Genomic DNA, 19,682 nt, shown 5'->3' with positions numbered 1-19,682 from the left:
TGTCAATATTCCAATGTACAGTTTTGCTTGTACAGTTGTACAGTGTCCCCCACCCACCCCTCCTACCCAACCTCCCCCCTCCCCACTCCTACCCAACCTCCCCCCACCCAACCACCTCCAATGTACAGTTTCTACATCAAATGTATATACTCTTTTTTCTGGACTCTTTTCGTATCACAAACAGTACTGTATTTGCAAATCTGGTATGTCATAAATGTATAGATGTAGCAGTACTGTCTATCTGTATGTCATGTATGTCATAAATGTTACGATGAATTGAAAATGGGGGACCCTGATGTAAACAAGACAAAAGTCTTTCTCTGGTCTGCATCCCCTTAACAATTGTATTGAGCTGTACTGTACAGTACCCATTCTGCAATCTGTTAATAAAGTTTTCAATCAATCAATGAATGTCAAACGAATGCCACACGCTCAGCTAATAGACCATTTGTTTTATTAGTGTGACTTACGTATAATGATGAAAGCCTGTAAGGGCTTGTACTAAAATAACCATAGAAATGCATTGGAGGTTATGGTGTTTAAAAAAAAAATGCCAACACATAATAACTAAAAAAAAATCACCTGTGGGAGGGAGGGCGACACACAAATCGTCATAATCAGTCAGCCACCCCTAGTGTAAACAAAGGTGCAGATGAGGGTCTGTATGCCCTTTCGGTCATATTATACGTTACAATAAATATAAGAAATTAAGAATATATACTCTGAGTAAGAGTAAAAATAAACAGTATACACAAAGTACCCTAACTGGCATGATATAAGTCATACGTTGTAGTCTGTGGACATTTTGGTGGTTAAGAGTCAGACACACTTAGTGGAGTTCTGCAGATAGAGTGTGTCCCAACCTCTGTGGCCATCCAGCCAGTCTCATACAAACTGGAGCTTTGCCCTCCTGACCCTGGACACTAAAGACTTCTCCCCAGAGTAGCTGTCTGTCAAGCAGGTGGGCAGGAAGCTGAGTCAGAGAAGAAGCAGGAGGATGGGAAAAGCTCCTACCCATTGGATCCTGACTGTTACCTGCTCCCCGAAGACACCACCACCGCAGTCTTTCAGCTCAGAGACAGAGGGAGGGCAGCACCACACAGACTGACGCTCACAACAAACAGGACACTGCAGAAATGATGGACTCATAATTGTAATCCTTGAGTGACTTCTTTGTAAAAATGTGTCTTTTTATAATCACTAATTCAAACAATTGTATATGCTTGTTCATGAGCAATACATTTCCTGTAAATTATTAATGGTTGTACACAATTTCTCCATGCAATGCTTGATTAATGAAACATTAAAGCTTTAGCTTTCTTTTGTGACATTGAGTTTTGATCAGAACCACACAGTTGGTGATCTATAGCACTAAACTAAATAGCACACTAAAGATATACATCAAAGAAAACTGTACAAACCTCTATTTTGAGGAAACCACACACATGCAACTCCCTAAAGATTCAAGATTGTTTATTGTCATGTGCAGTTAAACGGACAGTTTGCCATACAATGATAATCTTACTTTGCTAGTCCGCCCTTCACACAAAATCACACAATACTTAACTAAAACATATTTAAATACAAGCGAGAAAATAAGGTAAAAATATATCAGTATTTACAATATACATGGAGGTGACAGTGGGTCACAGCAGCAGTTTTAAAAAAAAAGTTACTTTAGTGATTCGTAGTTCGGGGGAAGGGTGACAGTGTGGTCACAGCAGCAGTCAGGTCAGACTGCTGTAACAAAAGTGGGGTGGGGGGGATCAGTTTCAAGAAGGTGTGTGGCTGTGGGGGGAGGGGGGGGGGCTAGGTGGGGGAGCTGGCATTCACAAGCCTGATGGCCTGTGGGTAGAAACTGTTTGTCAGTCTCGTAGTTCTGGCTTTCAGACTCCTGTATCGCCTGCCTGATGGCAGGAGGTTGAAGAGTCTGTGCTGGGGGTGTGTACTGTCCTTAATTATGTTATGTGCTCTCCTGGTGGCCCTGGTAGAGTAAATGTCCTGTAGTGAGGGGAAGGCTGCTCCAGAGATGTACGGAGCAGTTTTAATCACTCGCTGGAGTGCCTTCCTCTCCTTAGCAGTGCAGTTTCCATACCAGACCGTGATTGAGCTGGTAAGGACACTCTCAACCGTACTTCTATAGAAGTTGCTGAGAATTTTGGGCGGAATGCCAAATTTTCTCAGCCTTCTTAGGAAGTACAGTCGTTGGTGGGATTATTTTTATTATCTGTTGGGTGTTGTGAGCCCAGGTGAGGTCCTCGCTGATGTGGATACCGAGGAATTTAAAGGTTTTCACCCTATTCACCTCTGTCTCACCTATGTACAGAGGTGTGTACTGTACACTCCTCCTCCGTGGGTCAATAATCATCCCCTTGGTCTTGTCTGCGTTCAAGGAGAGATTATTGTCCTGACACCAGGACACCAGTTCCGCCACCTCCCTGTACGCCTCCTCAGCTCCCCCAGTGATCAGTCCGATGACTGTAGTATCATCTGCGAATTTGATGATACTGGTGTTGTTCTGGGAGACCAGTCATGTGTGAAGAGGCTGTACAGTAGAGATACTGGTGTTGTTCTGGGAGGCCACACAGTCGTGTGTGAAGATGCTGTACAGTAGAGATACTGGTGGTGTTCTGGGAGGCCACACAGTGGTGTGAAGATGCTGTACAGTAGAGATACTGGTGGTGTTCTGGGAGGCCACACAGTGGTGTGTGAAGAGGCTGTACAGTAGAGATACTGGTGTTGTTCTGGGAGGCCACACAGTCGTGTGTGAAGATGCTGTACAGTAGAGATACTGGTGTTGTTCTGGGAGGCCACACAGTCGTGTGTGAAGATGCTGTACAGTAGAGATACTGGTGTTGTTCTGGGAGGCCACACAGTCGTGTGAAGAGGGTGTACAGTAGAGATACTGGTGTTGTTCTGGGAGGCCACAGTGGTGTGAAGAGGGTGTACAGTAGAGATACTGGTGTTGTTCTGGGAGGCCACAGTGGTGTGAAGAGGGTGTACAGTTTACTAGAGATAAGTTTGAGGTCTGAAAATAATTATACTATTGAGTCACTGAATGTATAGCAGTAGCTATTTTAGATTGCAGGAATGGACTCTTTCTAAAGTGCTCTGCAATTTATTTAAATGCATCTAAATCCAATTCAATTCTTTAATAAAATCTATTCAACCGCTCTGGATTTTGTATGCTGTGAGTCAATACTAGATCACAATGTCAGGTCATTGTTATCACCATTCAGAGCACAAGGCCTTACCATATAATTCATTGTATGAGGTACTCGTTTCAACAATCCAGTTTAACGCCAAATCTGTCGTAGAAAAGCATGTCAAAATATTCTATAGTCAGGCATGGAGATACATCTAGCCAATCAAAATAGGAGAATGAAGCTAAATGACTAAATGTACTCTGGTTAGATTACAAACTTATTTTCGTTGTAATGTACTTGTGCTGTATAATGACATACATTTATACCAATAGAACTTTAAAGTTGTGTGAATTGTTTTTTAAAGCTAACTTAAGAGTGGTAGTAACCTTATAAGGGGGGTTAGCATCGGCCTATATACTATGATTACAGAATGCCATGGAGAGAAAGAAAACCGAAGAACATTAAAAAGCAGCTGAAAAATGCTGAGGCAGCTTCTCCTTGAAAGATTGGGTCCAAAGCAACACAACAGTCAGGCAGGGAGATGAGGATAAAGGTATGGATGTGTAAGTCCTCACTGCTAGCTATGTACTAGCTTGTCTCGCAGAGCAATAGTTTGGATTAAAATCAAATCAAATCAAATTTGCGTCTTCTTTAAACAAGTCAAGAAGAAACATAACAATAAGTCAAGAACAAAACAAGAACACCATAAGGTCCAACCAATTTAAAATAAATGCAAATAAATGAATGAATGCAAACACTCCCAGACCTAACAATAGGGAAAAATGCACCACAGGCAATGTGGAGGAGAGAAACCTTAGAAGGGCCATTCAAGGGGGGGGGGATCTCCCTTCGTAGATGTCGGTGATAGTAGTGTTGCAGACTGACAGTGGTAAGCATGCACTCGTGTAGTGAAACACAGATGAGTGCATGCAATAGCAACTGAACATTTTGAAAAATTTAAGATAGAGCTGATAGCAATAGCAACTTAACATTTTGAAAGATTAAAGGATTATCACTGAGAATCCGGTGCTAACATGGTCAAGAAAACTCATTTTGGACAGAAGAAGTCTTAAACATTTAAATTGACCAACCAATTGCTAGGTGCCCCTGCCCTTCAAACAGCCCGAGTCCACCACTGTGTGAATGCAAGTGTGAAAAGTGTATTGATACATTTCCCTACAGCCCATTGTAGTACATTCAATTGCTTAGGCCAAAATGTATGAGACACTTTAGAAACAAAGTAGCTAGTTAGGTAGCCAACTATTTGTTTTTGATCAAGGTCTTTTTAGTGTACATTTTCACAATATACAAAACAGTAGACTACATTGTATCAACCCAACCCACCAGATCTATACCACTCGATTACAGTAAATAATTTTACACAATTGATGAGAAACACACGCATACAGAAATAAACATATTATGGGGTTACATTCTCTGCTTGAATCTTTTCCAGAAATGTCAAGAAAGGTTGCCAAATTGTATACAATCTCAAAACAATGAGATTGTACAATCTTCAGTAGTTTTGATACATTGCATAATCTCTTTAATCCAGTGGGATTAAAGGATTAAATCCAGCGATTTGCTCTATTTGATTAGACTTTGTCTCAGGGACACTCCATCTGAGAAGATCTTTGTTGTTTGATGTGATTTAGTCCAGAGATTAGTTTATATAGCTGAGATAACAGTAGAAACCTATGATCAGGATAATCAGAATATACTGTATTCTCTAATTGGACTTTGAACTGCTGCGGTCAGGCAAGCGATACCGGAGTCTCATGGCCAGTACAGAGAGACTCAGAAGGAGCTTCTATCCCCAGGCCATCAGAATGCTCAACGACAATAATACTATGTAACAAACCATCAACTACACTCACAGCACACACATCCACACGTACACACTCAGTTTAAATAAACAGTCACTCACCGTAGCACCCACTTTAGACACTTTATATTTATTGGTAAAGAGATTTCCACTATAATTCATACCTCATTGCACCTTACCCTAAATTGTACCTCATCCCATTTCTGCACTGTACTGTATACTGTATTGTACTGTAACTCACTGTTACTCTTTTTTACTCTGTATTGTATATGTGTATATTGACTGAACACTTTTTGTTAACGTACTTTTGACTTTCTATTTTATACTTATCTATTTTTATCTAGCACACTACCAGGAGCTTATACGGAAAAAAGCATTTCATGGAAAAGTATTCTGTATTTTACTATGACAACTAATAAAGAAACTTGAAACTTGGCCTCATTTTTCTGGGGACCCTCTGGAACTACCGGAAGGACTCCTGGTTTAAGAACCACTGGCTTAATACACGACAGCTGCTCCAAACCCTCTGAGTCTGGCTCTGGTGATAGTTACCTCATAATCGTCCTGTGCCCCGCAGTGGCGTGGAGCGACATGAAACAAAGTAATGGGGATCCATTGAGTATACGGTTTAGTATAAGTACATAGGGATCCTATTGAGTATACTGTTTAGAATAAGTACATGGGGATCCTATCGAGTATACTGTGTTTTGGGACCAGTTTTCTCTTCTTTTCAAGTCTACTCTGAGCTTAAACTAAACTAATGTTTTAGACTATTGCTGGAGCATTTGTTGATATCAGGAGCTATCAGTAGCTAGCCGGCTAGATACCGTTAGACAATGCCTCATCATGTATTAAACTAAAGTGAATAGTTGACTGGGTCATATTGTAACGGTAGCTAACGTTAGCTCACGGAGGTCCCACTCGCTGAGTTCTGTCTCAGACACACGGAGCTGCACACAGATCTGCCTGTTTACACGGGTGAGGGAGGGGCTGGAGGAGGAGCAGACGCTGCAGCTGTGTGCAGCTCCGTGTGTCTGAGACAGAACTCAGCGAGTGAGATCTCCGCTAAGAATTGGATCATGTTTTTCGATCGGTTTTGACGATCGGCGAAAATAAAGCATTATCACCGATCACCGATCGCATATTTATACTGATTATCGGCCGATATCGATCGGTGGCCGATCGATCGGGGCATCCCTACTTCATACTGAACCCTTTCCCACAAACTGAACTAGATGGTTTCTCTCCCATATGAGTTATCATGTGTTTCTTCACATTATGTTTCCTATTGAACCCTTTTCCACAAACTGAACAACTAAATGGGTTCTCTCCTGTATGAGTTATCATGTGTCTCTCCAGATCTACCTTCACACATAACCCTTTACCACAAACTGAACAACTAAATGGTCTCTCTCCTGTATGAATCATTATGTGTCTCTTCAGACTTCCCTTCATACTGAACTCTTTCGCACAAACTGAACAACTAAATGGTTTCTCTCGTGTATGAGTCATCATGTGTCTCTTCAGATCTCCCTTCATACTGAACCCTTTCCCACAAACTGTACAACTAAATGGTTTCACTCCTGTATGAGTTATCATGTGTGTCTTCAGATTTACTAGATGGCTGTACCCTTTCCCGCAAACTGAACAACTATATGGTTTATCTCCAGTATGACTTCTCATGTGTTTCTTCAGATCTCCCGTCATACTGAACCCTTTCCCACAAACTGAACAACTAAATGGTTTCTCTCCAGTATGAGTTCTCATGTGTTTCTTCAGATCTCCCTTCGTACTGCACCCTTTCCCACAAACTGAACAACTAAATGGTTTCTCTCCAGTATGAGTTATCATGTGTTTCTTCAGATCACCCTTCATACTGCACCCTTTCCCACAAACTGAACAACTAAATGGTTTCTCTCCTGTATGCTTATTTATGTGCATCTTCAGATCTCCCTTCTTTCTGAACCCAGGGCTGCTGTTAGACGAACTTTGTATTTTCTGTGTCTTCTTGTCATCATCACTGTCATCAGTCTTAATCTCAGAACTGTCATCAGTCTCATTTCCCGAACAGTCTGAAGAGAGGAGCTGGTCATCTCTAGTTGGTTGTAAATCACCAGCTGGATCTAGGTTACTGGCTGGTTCTGATACTCCACAGTCCTCAGCATCAGGTTCTGTTTTCATCTGTTCAGTTGAAGTGCTGGGTAAAGAGTATGCTTCTCCGTTTCTCTCCCTTTGGGTTTGAAGAGGCTGATCATTATTTTCACCATCTTCACATTTCACTGGGTCTACTGTGATCTTGGAGTGATCAGCTTCTTCCAGCCCTTGATGTAGTTCAACTTTAATCTGTAGGAGCGCTGGATCCTGGGTTTGGCTGAGTTGTGAGGACAGAGTATTCTCACTATATTCTTCATATTTCACAGGATGTAAGATCATCTTACACCCATCAGACTCCTCTAGATCTTGAAATAGTTCCTCCTGTTCCTCTTTAATCTGTAGGGACTCTGGGTCCTTGATTTGGTTAAACCACAAGGACTGAGGTTTCTCTTCATCATGTTCACTCTTCACAGAGACAGGATTGAATGTGACCTTCATGATATCAGCCTCCTGCAGACCTTGGAGGTGCTCTCCCTCCTGACTGGTCCAGAGTTCCTCCTGTTCCTCTTTAATCTGTAGGGGCTTTGACTCCTCCTGGTCCAGACTGGGGCTCCTCTCCTGCTGCTCAGGGGGAACCTCCTCTTCACAGATAAACAGTTGTAAGCCAACGGAGTCTAGAAAGAAGAAGAATTTAAATGTAATTTCTTTACAAACACTACACTCTTGCCAGGGAAGTAACATGTTGAAAGAATAGGCCTATATAGGGATGCACACAGATCATATACCCAATATCGCTATCAGGGTGATACTAGCTACATTTGATTGATCTGTATCGACTACAGTTGGTCAGATCTATTACCAAGTTGTCATAAAGCTTCCTCCTCCAGTAACATCAGAGGAGAAGGAAAAGGTTCCCAGCTTTCCTCCAGAATGGATCCGATTCCACTTGATGAGATATTGGCCAAAGGTTTAACATTTCTATTACATAAGGCTATAAAGTAAGACAGGTACATGAGTATCTCATCTTTTACAGTCTATGCTTGTTATGTTTACAGTCTATGCTAGCTCGCCAGCAGTCCGAGCTGACCAAATATTCTACGCACATTCCTTTGCCTTACAAGTGCATTCAAAGAATAATGTAAAGTATATTATGTACCTTTTGCTCCATTAAATACGTTTTTTTTTTTTTTTTTTTTTATTATTGCAAAACAAAACTTATTAAAAGTCAGTACTCAACACACAATGTATAATGAAACTTTCAGTAAAGGTGGTTAAAATATATGCAAGTACAGAAACAGGATAAAACAAAAATAGTCAATAATAACATTTTAACCGTATACAGTGTATATCCAGAGAAGTTACAATTATATAAATGTTAGTACTAGCTCCATTAAATACTTGATTATACCTTTGTGTGGAACCGATTTCATTGTGGGAAGTGTTAATCATATTCATATATCGTGTACTGTATGGCCAGTAATTAAAGTACATAAAGCGGTAGTGGTTTAATGATACCATACTTATCAATACAGTCAGGGAATTGTACCCCTCAGTTACAGTCATGTTCCGTGGTATGCAGGAATGGAACTCTCTTCCCAGACATGTTAAGCAGGAGAATAGTAAATGTCGTTTCAAAATCGTGGTAAAACAACATTTTCAACCAACGAAATTGACATTCCCTAATAGATAGTGTGTACTTAAATGAAAATGTATGTGTCTGATAAAGAGATAGGTATATATGGATGAAAAGGCATGTGTCAGGGATATATTATTAAAATATTGTATAATTGGCTGATATGAACATAGATAATGTATGTAAAAGCTAAATAGTATATTATGCTGTATTGTATTATGAATTAATTATGAGTAGGTATTATTGTATTGTATTATGAATTCATTCATAAGGAGTATATATTTTTATATTGTATTATGAATTTGATTAGGGTTTTTATTGTTGTTTTAATTGTCTGTATGACATGTAAATGTTGTGAGTGTATAAGGGTTTTTATTGTTGTTTTAATTGTCTGTATGACATGTAAATGTTATGAGTGTATAAGGGTTTTTATTGTTGTTTTAATTGTCTGTATGACATGTAAATGTTGTGAGTGTATAAGGGTTTTTATTGTTGTTTTAATTGTCTGTATGACATGTAAATGTTGTGAGTGTATAAGTCTGTAACTGTATTTTATGTGTTATGGACCCCAGGAAGAATAGCCCCAGCACTGCTGTGGCTAATGGGGATCCAAATAAACTTAAACTTAAACTATAATCCCTGTACCAAAGAACACTTCCCCAGCAGGCCTAAATGACTACAGACCGGTAGGGCTGTCTCTGAAGCCTGTTTTTGGGATTCGAACTTCGTCAGGGTTTTTCAAACGGACGTTCGAACTTTTCAAATTTTTTATAATAAAAAAAGATATTCAAAAATAAAAGAAATATATAAATATCCTCAAACTAAATCCTCAATTTGAATAAAGTGATTAATCTGATTAAATTAGTATTTTTTCTTGAATAGACACATAAAAAATATATATATGGTATATAAAAAAATAATAATAATTTTCTTTTTTTTTATTAAAAATGTTTAATTCGAATGTAGATGTAGAATTCGAATGCCAACGTAACGAACGAAGGTCCGAACGTTTGGGCTCAGCCCTACAAACCGGTGGCACTCACCTCTGTGGTCATGAAATGCTTTGAGAGGCTGGTAAAGGATTACATCTGTGCCTCCCTCCCTAGTACCATGGACCCTTTGCAGTTTGCTTACAGGACAAACAGGTCCAATGCCGAGGTACTGCACAACACCCTTTCTCACCTTGACAGTCAGAAGGGGGGCTATGTGAGATTGCTGTGCATTGACTATAGTTCAGCTTTCAATACCATAGTCCAGGGGTTCCCAAAGTGGGGGTTGCGAGCCGCCGCGGGGGGGGGGGGGGGGGGGGTCGCCAGATGATTAAAATATATATATATATATATATATATATATTTTTTTTTTACGCAGTCAGGCCACTGAACTTAGAAGCAGGCCAGTGTTTCTAGTTGCAGCAGCGCAATAGTTAGATAACCTAGGTGGGGAACAACCAGGAGATCACTGCAACTCACACAAGTTTGATCTCAAAAGAGATGATTGTGGACTTCAGGAGGTCGGGGGTCAGGGACTACAACCCCTCAGCATCGACGGGGCACCAGTTGAGAGAGTGAACAGTTTTAAGTACCTCGGAGCCCACATATCCGAGGACTTGACATGGACCACACACATTGACAGTGTTGTGAAGAAGGCACGGCAACGCCTCTACTTCCTCAGGCACCTAAGGAAGTTCCAAGTCAGTCAGAAGATCCTTAAGAACTTCTACTCATGCACAATAGAGAGCATCCTGACTGGCAATATCACCTCCTGGTTTGGGAATAGCACCGCACAAGACCGTAGCAGACTACAGAGAGTGGCCCGTAGGCTTGGGCGGTATGACGGTATTACGGTATACCACGGTATTTAGAAATGCAGACGGTATTGAAAATCAATACCGTCAAAATCACAGTTGGGTTTCAGTTTCTATTACACTGAAACGGAGTTTCGACAGGGACTGCATTGGTTGTAGTGCACACACACAGCACGCACCAGCAGAGGGCAGGGGAGGCAGTCCGTCTTTCCTGCACAGAGCTGAGCTGAGCAAGATGGCGGCAGCATGTGCCGGCCCCGAACTCGGAGAATTAGTTAAAAAGAAAAATGCCTCTGCGCCTGTTTGGGACTATTTTGGATTCACTCCCAATGAAAAAGGTGAGCCAGTCAACCCCGACGAAGCTGTGTGTACTATTTGCAAGAAGAAGGTTGTAGCAAAAGATGGTAACACATCAAACCTCCGTTCACACCTCAAAGTCCATCACCCTATAACTGCTGGAAAACTGAAGCCATCGTCAAGGAGCAACGTTACCGCAGCCAAGTCGACAACGGGTCAACCAACAATATCGGGTGCTTTTGCGAAATCAACAAAGTACAAAAAAGATAGCGACAAATGGAAAACGTGCACGGAGGCAGTAACCAGATATATAGCTAAAGATATGGTATCCTTTCATACCGTTGAGAAACGTGCTTTCCGCAATATGGTCAACACGTTGGATCCCCAATATGAATTACCCGGAAGAAAATATTTCTCGCAAAAAGCCATACCCAACCTGTAGAATAAAGTTCCGGAAGAAGTAAAATCGCTTGTGATGCGGGCAGGCAACTATGCGTTAACAACAGATATGTGGTCATCACAAAACATGGTACCCTACATGTCTTTGACAGCGCACTTCATAACATCTGACTGGGAACTGGGATCAAAATGCCTTCAAACCAGCTTTTTCCCAGAAAATCATACAGCCGATAACATCAGTGAAGCCCTGAGCGATGCACTCACAGATTGGGGTTTGGATGACAATAAATTGTCGGCAATAACCACCGACAACGCAGCAAACATCCAGGCTGCAGTAACAAAAAACCTTAAGTGGCCGTGGCTCAATTGTTTTGGGCACAACCTTAACCTGGCCGTAACAAATTCACTGGCAGACCAGAATAATAAGACTGATAGGGCATTTGGAGTATGCCGAACCATCATAGCCGCCTTCTCCCACAGCTGGCCACGAAAGAGGGAACTAAAAAAAAAGCAGCTAGAGTTGAGACTACCCGAGCATAGTCTCATAACGGTAAGCTTGGCAAATCATTATGCTATCCAAATTATAGGCTATCCTGTCCTTTGCTTAGGTTAGGTAAATAAGGATACACCTCTATTAGTTATTAATAATTATAATTTATAGCTTACATGCTTGCTTGCTGTAACTATGCATGCTTCTATTATTAGCGTTTATTATTAGGCTATTATTACGGTATTATTATTATTATGATTTCCAAAAAAAAAAAAAAAAAAAAAAAAGGCCACTGAACTTAGAAGCAGGCCAGGACAGTGTTTCTAGTTGCAGCAGCGCAATAGGTAGATAACCTAGGTGGGGAACAACCAGGAGATCACTGCAACTCACACAAGTTGGATAACTATCTCTCTCTCTCTCACACACACACACAAAAGGAGCCGCATGTGATTGGTGGAGGCGGGACCCTTACAAAAAACTGTTGTTGCTAATCATTGACACATGCTAGCCTGTAATAATCCCCCCAGAAAAATCTACTTTGCATTTGATATATTGCAAATATATGCCATCACACACACTGGCATTTAAAGGGTTAGAATTATAAAATGAATATGTGGTGTTATGATCAGGGCTGAAGTTGAATAAAAGATTGTATTATTTTCAATCTGACATTACAAAAAAACTGAAAATCCATCAAAATCAGTGTTGTTGCTAATCATACATATGCTAGCCTGTTTTTTAACAATAATTTGTGATGCCATCACAAACACTGGCATTTAAAGGGTACAAATAAAAAAATGCCTGCACCAGAATGCAGGAAATGAAGTCTTTGTAACAAGAAATGTCCTGGTGGGGGACCCCCAGACCCCCTGCTTAAAAAGTGGCCTGACTGGGGCTATATTTTGCACTATATTTCCTGGCCTGAATGATTTCCCCAGTCCGGCCCTGGTTAAAATCCTCCAATGCTTATTAGTGTGTGTGCGTTTGAACGTGTGCATGTTTCAACCATACATTTCCATTTATAAAAAATAAAATAAAAAATTACTTTTTCTTTTTTACCTCCTATAATAGTGGGGGTCGCGGATCTCTGACCCCTTTATTTTTGGTCACGGCCTGAAAAGTTTGGGAACCCCTGGTCTACACACAGGAGGACGCAATCGATATGGGGGAAAACCCGCTTCAGTGGGGGAAGTTAAACGAGACGCGCTTACCGTTGCTGTCCATGGTGGCCCGCAAATACCTCTGCATATGTGCGTCAAGTGCAGCGTCTGAGCGTATTTTCAGCACCGCAGGGAACACCGTGACACCACAATGCGCACAACTAAAGCCAGAGAAAGTAAATATGCTTGTCTTTTTAGCAAAGAACCTATAGGTTAAGGTCCGCGAGATAGATGCGCCAAATGTGAAATTGATTTGTTTTTTCATATTCGGCTACAAACCATATGCCTGCTTGTAGGCTTATTACAGGTTTTTTGTTGAAGTTATTCATCCTTTTTATCAGACGGGCCGGCCCAAGTTAAGCTGTCCTTATAGCCTAAATTATTTTAAGTTTTATAAAAAGTTTATTCCCCTTATTTTCATTGTCCGTTGAGAACATTTATGTCATTGATTTATTGTTTTCATATTAGGCTAAAAACCGCCCTATTTATAGGCTAAGGGGATTTCATTTTTAATTATGGCCCAAGTTGTAAGTTATTAATATTAAGCATTTTTATTTGTATAATTAGGCGGGCCATATTTTTCTATCTTGCTTGTTCAGCCAAAAGTGCCATTTGTACTATTTTGCCCTTATAGGCAAGTCATTTTCATTCTCTGTTGAGAACATTTATGCCATTGATTTATTGTTTTCATATTTAATTAGGGCCTAAGTTTAAGTTATTCAGCCTTTTTATTTGTATAGGCTGGCCCTATTTTTCTATCTTGCATGTTCAGCCAAAAGTGCCATTTACTATTTTGCCCGTATTAATATAGGCAAGTAATTTTCATTCTCCGTTGAGAACATTTGTGTGCATGTGTGTAAATAAAGTTATCTGAAACATATATAAGTTGTAACTGTTTTATTGATGGAAAAATTACGAATGTATTACAACAGGGACCAATTTAAAATGAAACGAATTTATTACAACAGGGATGATTTAAGACCTATATTATTATTATTATGTACACTGTGCATTAGCCTACCATATACGATATGGCATATAAATCTCTTTTTTTTATTATTATTATTTACAGTACACACAATATAATGTCCATGAAACAAAGACGCATTTGCCAACAATGAAGGGGAGTAATATGCCTGGCCATGGCCCTACCTACTTTGGTGATTGGTGTGTATCAAACATCAAACATTATGTAACAATTTAAATATATCAGCAAATACATTTACGTTATTCTATAATGTATTGCACTTCTGCGCGCTTCCCACATCACAAGCGACAAATTCTGTTTCCTAATGATTGATTGGCTATTGTGAGTCACGTGAGGAGAACAGAGGTCTTAGCGTCACACTAACCTGTATGCATTTCCTCTATCTCTAAGCAGACTGCTAAAGCTTAAAGGATAACTCCACTTTTTTTTTTAAATTAGCTTATTTAACATCTTCCCTGGAGTTAGACAAGAAGATGCATACCTTTTTTGTCTCTGTGCGTGCATTTTAGCTTTGGGAATAGACGCTCCGTTAGCATAGCTTAGCTTCATCACTGGAAGTGGGGGAGGACAGTAGCCTTACAGTGCCTTACAGTGTATTGCAAGGTCTGACATTGACCAAACTTGATATGCATGACCTTGGTGGGCTCTAGGTCAACTCCTGAAAAGGGGGTCAATGTCAGACTTTGCAATCAAAAGTTAGGGGGCTAATAACCCTTGCCATAATTTCAGTGCGCCCCTAACTTTTGATTGCAAGGTCTGACATTGACCTCCTTTTCAGGAGTTGACCTAGAGCCCACCAAGGTCATGCATATCAAGTTTGGTCAATGTCAGACCTTGCAATACACTGTAAGGCACTGTAAGGCTACTGTCCTCCCCCACTTCCAGTGATGAAGCTAAGCTATGCTAACGGAGCGTCTATTCCCAAAGCTAAAATGCACGCACAGAGACAAAAAAGGTATGCATCTTCTTGTCTAACTCCAGGGAAGATGTTAAATAAGCTAATTTAAAAAAAAGTGGAGTTATCCTTTAAGCAATCATAATAATATGTTACCATTGAACGATGAAGCGTCGAAGTTAACCACCGTCACTCCAGCCCACGATGAGCTCCCTGACCACAGATGGCTAACGTTTTGTCAAACAAGAGCTAAACTTTTCTGCACACACTGTCGCATTTGGACAATTAAAGGACTCTGTTCAGATTTAAGCAAAACCCTCGCCACGAGTCGACTCGCCAGTGACTTCATCCAGCACAACGAGACTACGAGACGGAGGCACTTCTTTGGGAATGTAATATAAAACGGGGTGAGTGAGTGTTGACATTTTTTTATCCTAATGCAACTGGCTCACGTTGATGGCTAACTAGCTACCGTTAGCTCACGTTGATACCTGGATGGTGCCGGCAGTGACTAGTGGCTACCGTTCTGTGATTTGTTTACTTCAAGGTTGAAGAAAGTGCACTTTCAGGTTGAAAGAACGGCCCTAATCTCAACGTGTTTCAATATAAGCAAGCGTTAGGTATGGTGATAATAACTAGTATATTGTTAGCTCCACCCCCCCCCCCCCCCGATGAAAATGAAAGTCATACCGTCATATACCGTATACCGGGGTATTATGTCAGCAAGGTATGACGGTATGAAAAAAATTATACCGCCCAGGCCTGGTGGCCCGTTCAGCCGAACGCACAATTGGAGGGGGGCTTCCCACTCTCCAGAACATTTACAGCAAGCGGTGCATGGGTAAGGCTAAGAGAATTATCAAAGACTCCAGTCACCCAAACAACTGCCTCTTTGAACTGCTGCGGTCAGGCAAGCGATACCGGAGTCTCATGGCAAGCACAGAAAGACTCAGAAGAAGCTTCTATCCCCAGGCCATCAGGATGCTCAACGAACAATAACACTATGTAACAACCATCAAATGCACTCACAGCACACACATCCACACGCACACACTCACTTTAAACAAACAACTCACTGCAGCACCCACTTTATACACTTTAGAACACCTAAACACACTTTATATTTATTGGTAAATAATTTGCACTACAACCCATACCTCATTACACCTTACTGTAAATTGTACCTAAATTGTACCTCATCCCATTTCTGCTTTGCACTATATATTATATTGTATATTAGTATATTGTATGGTAACTCAGTTACTTCTACTCTGCATTGAATATTGTACATATGTACACTGAACACTTGTGTCTACGTACGTGACTTCTATTTTATATACTTATTTTATTTTATACTTATCTATTTTTGTCTAGCACAGTCTCTGGAGCGTAACAGAAAGAAGCATTTTGTATAAAAGTATGCTGTACTTCTGTATGACAACTAATAAAGAAACTTGAACTTGAAGTGACTACCTGGTAAAATAAAATAAAAATCTCTCTCTCTCTCTCGCTCGTCACACACACAAAGGGAGCCGCATGTGATTGGTGGAGGCGGGACCCTTACAAAAAACTGCTAATCATTGACACATGCTAGCCTGTAATAATCCCCCCCTGAAAAATCTACTTTGCATTTGATATATTGCAAATATATGCCATCACACACTGGCATTTAAAGGGTTATAATTATAAAATGAATATGTGGTGTTATGATAAGGGCTGAAGTTGAATAAAATATTGTATTTTTTTCAATCTGACATTACAAAAAAACAGAAAATCCATCAAAATAAGTGTTGTTGCTAATCATGCTAGACTGTTTTTAACAATAATTTGTGATGCCATCACAAACACTGGCATTTAAAGGGTACAAATAAAAAAAATTCTGCACCAGAATGCAGGAAATGAAGTCTCTGTAACAAAATGTCCTGGTGGGGGACCCCCTGCTTAAAAAGTGGCCTGACTGGGGCTATATTTTGCACTATATTTCCTGGCCTGAATGATTTCCCCAGTCCGGCCCTGGTTAAAAGCCTCCAATGCTTATTAGTGTGTGTGCGTTTGAACGTTTGAACGTTTGCATGTTTCAACCATACATTTCCATTTATAAAAAATAAAAATAAAAATTACCTCCTATAATAGTGGGGGTTGCGGCTCTCTGACACCGTTATTTGGGGGTCGCGGCCTGAAAAGTTTGGGAACCCCTGCCATAGTCCACACCAGACTGGGTGACAAGTTGATCGATCTGGGTCTGAACTCCACCCCGAGCGCCTGGATCCTGGACTTTCTGACCGACAGGCCCCAGGCGGTCAGGGTGGGTGGACATACCTCCAACTCAATCACCCTGAATATCGGGTCCCCCCAGGGCTGTGTTCTCAGCCCCCTGCTGTATTCGCTGTACACACATGACTGTGTGGCTAGGTTCAGCTCCAACTCCATAGTGAAGTTTGCGGACGACACAGTGGTGGTGGGCGTGATCTCTAACAATGACGAGAAGGCCTACCGGGAGGTTTATGTCCTGACACTCTGGTGCCGGGATAACAGCCTACTCCTGAACATTGGTAAAACCAAGGAGCTGATCGTGGATTTTAGGAGAATACAGCAGGGGACACACACGCCACGACTAGGGATGCACCGAATGGGAAATTCTTGGCCGAAAACGAATACCGAAAATAGGAAACAGTTGGCCGAAAACCAAATGGCAAAAATATAAATATATATATTATATATATATATAATGTATTTTTTTTTGTTCAGCTACCTGATTATGGCAAAATACATGATTATGGCTAAACTTAACTGGAGTAATATTAATAATCACCATTATGGGTCCATAAAATATTTATTCAGCACTTTTGAATGCATACATACATGCCAGACTGACTGCTGAAAGATTGTATATCTCTTTGCATACAACAAAATGTGCATTAAAGTCAAGTGCATTTTCTTTTCTCTGTAGGATAACTACAAGGAAGTGCATTCAGAACAAAGCCAAGGTGCTTTAAACTGGATAAAGATCTGCATAAAGACACACACACACAAGCGGGAGAATAGCTTATAGCTATGAGTCATAATTCATGGCGGTCTAGCCTACGTGGAAGGACTGTATTTACTACATCTCCTGTGACTCTTAGCGGGGAATGACGTAGCTTAAGAGAGACTAGTGAAAGAGGAATGGAAGCAGTGTTAGCTAGCTTAACGCTAACGTTAGTTAAAAAGGTTTTTAACCGCGATGGGCATATAGTAATGGCGAGGATATAAAGCATGTTAAAGACTCATTTATTGGACGCATTGCTTGTGGAGTTTACATAGAAACAGAAAGCCGAAAGGGCCTTTTTTAACCATATTCTGCCGATAATTTTCGGCAGCCGAATATTCGGTGCATCCCTACACGCCACTGTGGATTAATGGGGCTATCGTGGACAGGGTGAGCAGTTTTAAGTACCTGGGAGTCCACATCACAGAGGACCTGACATGGACAACACACACTGACAGTGTTAAAAAAGGCGAAGCAGCGCCTCTACCACCTGAGACAACTCAGGACATTCAGAGTATCAGGGAAGATACTCCAGTCCTTCTACTCTGTGGAGAGCATCCTGACTGGGAACATCACTGCCTGGTTTGGCAACTGCACTGCCGAGGACAGGAAGGCTCTACAGAGAGTACTGCGCTCAGCAGAGCGCACTACGGGTATTACACTACCACCCCTGCAGGACTTGTACAACAGGAGGTGCAAATCCAGAGCCTGTAGAATAATGAAGGACCCTCACCACCCCAACAATAGCCTGTTCAAGCTGCTGCGGTCAGGCAAGCGCCTCCGCATACATGCAGCAAGAACAGAGAGACTCAAGACTCAGCTTCTTCCGCAAGGACATCAGAACACTGAACACTGATCTCTCCACAGACACAAGCACACATGAACACACGCACACTTGCACTCCTCACAAACACACTACAAAAAAGGTCACTTTAGAAAACATAACTGTATATTTGTATATTATTGTATATAGTACTCATTAACTTTAATTCTTAAGCTTAGCATTGTATAGTATTTTATTCGTATTACTTTTTATCATGTCAATTTTATTATCTATTCTATTATTCTATTTTTGCACAATCAAGGCGGGCATGGCCACCTTCATTTCACTACATGTGTATGTATGTGACAAATAAATTGCTTGAAAAAAATCATACTACTGTTGTGTTTTTTCTTGAATCTTGGAAAGGGACATACATTTTTTGTAACATCTTTTTTTCCTTATGTTATAGGCTCCATTTAGTAGTAAATGGAAATTGAAATGGCTGGAAATGACTGATGGGCCATTTCTTTTGGTGATATAATGCAATCTTTTTTGCATTTCATGTGAGGTTTAAAATAAGTTAGATTTATTGGAATATGGAGATTTTCTTCAGATTCATCACAGTATTATGTCACCTTGAAAATTATGGTAATGAGAATCATGGAAAAACATGCATAGAAAGAAATAATGGGGATATATTTTGAAAGGTCTTGTCTAGTCTTTGCATGAAGATGGATTTACCCTTTAGAGCCTTACCTCCGCCTTCATTCACAGATCCTTTAAGTACTGGTGTTTTAATGCAGTCCACCAAGTAGACAGACAGCTCCTTTACTCCTGGCTGAGAGAGGTGACTGCAAGACGCCATCTCCTCCACTGTACTGGAGATCAGTGGGGCTGTGGCCTAAAAATAACAGATAAAAAAACAGTAACAATAAGAGTCTTGCAAAGTACAACGTTCACTGTGACAAGTGCCTCAAAAAGTGAATGTCAAGCCCTGCCATGGACTCCTAAGCCAAGCTAAACTAGGATAATGTATGTCAGATAAACAGATAAGACACTGCTAAGCTAACGTTAGTTCTGGATTTTTGCTAATGAAGGGCTAATATCTGAGGCTGCCGCAGCTAATAATAATAATAATATAAAATAACAGCCATCATGGT

At 40.7% G+C, this 19,682-nt stretch overlaps 1 protein-coding gene across 1 annotated transcript in view; it reads left to right on the top strand.

The window, feature by feature from the left end:
• The window catches only part of LOC311230844 (uncharacterized protein), a gene marked incomplete at both ends in the record, with an annotated part of 512,928 nt that overhangs the window by 94,250 nt on the left and 398,996 nt on the right, over positions 1 to 19,682 (top strand). The gene's annotated exons all lie outside the window — the stretch shown is intronic.

The sequence above is a fragment of the Notolepis coatsorum genome, assembly GCF_963971535.1.
Source record: "Notolepis coatsorum genome assembly, chromosome: 6".
Lineage (NCBI taxonomy): Eukaryota > Metazoa > Chordata > Actinopteri > Aulopiformes > Paralepididae > Notolepis > Notolepis coatsorum.
This window is presented reverse-complemented; position numbering and strand designations above follow the sequence as displayed.